The sequence below is a fragment of the Mirounga leonina genome, unplaced genomic scaffold (genome assembly GCF_011800145.1).
Source record: "Mirounga leonina isolate KUSES-001 unplaced genomic scaffold, KU_Mleo_1.0 Mir_129, whole genome shotgun sequence".
NCBI classification, from domain to species: domain Eukaryota; kingdom Metazoa; phylum Chordata; class Mammalia; order Carnivora; family Phocidae; genus Mirounga; species Mirounga leonina.
In genome coordinates, this window is record NW_023270323.1 from 53511823 (window position 1) to 53514488 (window position 2666).

The window sequence follows — 2666 nt, forward strand, 5'->3', positions numbered from 1 at the left end:
CTTATTCTCTCAGCCTGTCTTCTGGGGGAGGGGCCTGCCGTTCTGTCACTCAGGCAGCCCTGTTTGGGCAGAGTTTCCCTACCCCCCTGTGGCAGGGGATGGGCTCAGTGAAAACCAGTTTTGGGGGGCTTTTGTTCTCTGTTGGCTTTCCCTGGTGGCTTTCCACATCTCTTCCAAGAGTCAGACCAGAAGAGATCATTTCCAACCCTCTGCGTCAGAGCGGAGAGATCACAGTCTGTTCTTCAGTGAGCTCTCCAGGACACACTATCTCTGTTTCTGTCTGTGCTCCTATAAATTGCAGTGTTCTGGGTTGTGCACCCCTCAGCAGTGCTCCCAGTCTTCACCTCCAGGTCCGGCACATCTCTGCCCTTTGTGCTTCTAAAACTGCCAGCCACCCCCAGTTCGCATGCGCAGCCCTGCCACTCCAGGTTTCAGTCTGGGGGGCTGCCTAAAGTCCTTTCCCTATCACTACTGGTCTGCGAGTCTGTGCCTGGTCCCCGAGTCTGCACATGGTCCCCATCGTGGGAGGCTATCGCTCACCGGCAGTGCAGAATCCCCATGACTCCCTCCCCCTTCCGTTTATCTTCTGATATCTGCCCACAGAATCATGGCTCCCTGCTTTGTACCTTGAAACCAAACAACTGCAATATTCTTTTTTTTTTTTTTTTAAGATTTTATTTATTTATTTTATAGAGAGAGAGACACAGTGAGAGAGGGAACACAAGCAGGGGGAGTGGGAGAGGGAGAAGCAGGCTTCCCGCAGAGCAGGGAGCCCAATGAGGGGCTAGATCCCAGGACCTGGAATCATGACCTGAGCTGAAGGCAGACACTTAATGACTGAGCCACCCAGGCGCCCCAACAATATTCTGTTTGTAGAGATCCAGATCTATCTTCTTACATCTCAGGCTGATTTTATGGGTGTCCAGAGTGTTCTGGTAGATATTCAGCTCAATTCTGGGGATTGGTTGGAATAGGGTCCCCTATTCCCCTGCCATCTTTTCTTCCCTCTTTTGATTGAAATTCTTTAACAGCTCTCTGTGCCTGCAAATAAACTCAAAGCCCTTAGCTTGATAGGCAACTCTGTCATGAGCTGGATCCTGACACTGTTCACCAATCATAGCCCTATAGCTACAGGAGACAAGGATCTCCTTCAGGGTACATATAAATGTGTTAAGGTCATTTATATGGCATTTGAGCTAGGAATGCAAATCCCCAAGTTCATACTTTTTTTTCACCATTTTGTCCAACATTATTAGGAACAATCAGCCACCTCATAATATTTGTTAGTTTTCTTAAAATGTTCAAAAGTACACCGTCACTAGCTCCCTGCTTCTTACAAGTGGTTGATTAGGAGTGCCCAGTGCAGATATTTTGTGTATCTTTACTGCCAGTTCACATCACAGACTATCAGTGCTCCTTTATTACTGGAAATAGGATCATTAACATCTTTACATCTAATCAGATAATCGGTTCTAGAAACCAGGAACTAATTCAGAAAACTCATCCTTAAGGGACGCCTGGGTGGCTCAGTCAGTTAAGCATCTACCTTCAACTCAGGTCATGATCCCAGGATTGAGTCCCTCACTGGGCTCCTTGCTCAATGAGCCAGCCTGCCACTCTGCCTATCACTCCCCCTGCATGTGCTCTCTCTCTCTCTGGCAAATAAATAAAATATTAAAAAAAGAAAAGAAAAGAAAAGAAAACTCAAAATTAACTTAAAACTTAAACAAAATTTAAAATTCTGTTGCTTTAGAACTACTCATATACTAAAATCTGTGTTAGGGTTCTTCAGAGAAACAGAAAATGTATATATGTATTGCTTCTCGGCCTTTTGGCTAAGATCCAGTGCAGAAAATGTATATATGTTATATATGTACTATATATATATAGTATCATCTTTCTATATTTTATGTATCTATCTAGAGATCTAGAAAGAAAGATTTTTTAATACAGAATTGGCTCATATGAGTACGGAGGCTATAAGCTGGAAGCCCAAAAAAGTGGGTGCTGTAGTTCTAGTTCAAGTCTGAGGGTCTGAGAACCAGTGGAGCCAATAAAGTAAGTCCTATGCAGAGTCCAAAGGCCCAAGAACCACAGGATCCAAAAGTGTAAGTCCCAATCTGAGTGCAGGAGATGACTGATGTCCCAGCTCAGGAGTCAAAAAGAGAGCAAATCCTTCCTCCCTCTACCTTTCTGTTCTATCCCTGAACAGACTGGGTGCTGCCCACATATTTTCAGAAGGACAATCTCCTTTACTTAATCAATTCAAATGCCAATCTCATCAGGAAACACCCTCACAGATATACCCAGAAATAATATTTAGCCAAATATCTGGGCAACTCTTGTCCAGGTCAAACTGACACATAACATTAACCATCAGAGAATCTCTGAAAAAGTTCTTGATGAAGCAGCCTAACTTAATCATGTATTTGAGAAAATTAGGAAATAGGGTTTCCTTTAGGAAAATATAACTAAATCTTTCATTAAAGTAAAACTAAATCCTTAATTAATTTCACATTTAAAAAGCCAAAGATTTTTGTGCAATGTTTCTTCATGATTTAAATGGAAATTTTCTAATGATATATTATTTGTCTTGTAAAATATTTATGTTTTTTGATTCAATGCTTTATACTTCAGCTTCTTAACTTTGGACCATTTTATAAATC

General features: G+C 42.2%; 1 pseudogene; it reads left to right on the forward strand.

The window, feature by feature from the left end:
• The first annotated feature begins 1815 nt into the window (after window positions 1-1815).
• Window positions 1816-1995, forward strand: LOC118010981 (annotated as a pseudogene).
• Window positions 1996-2666: the final 671 nt, after the last annotated feature.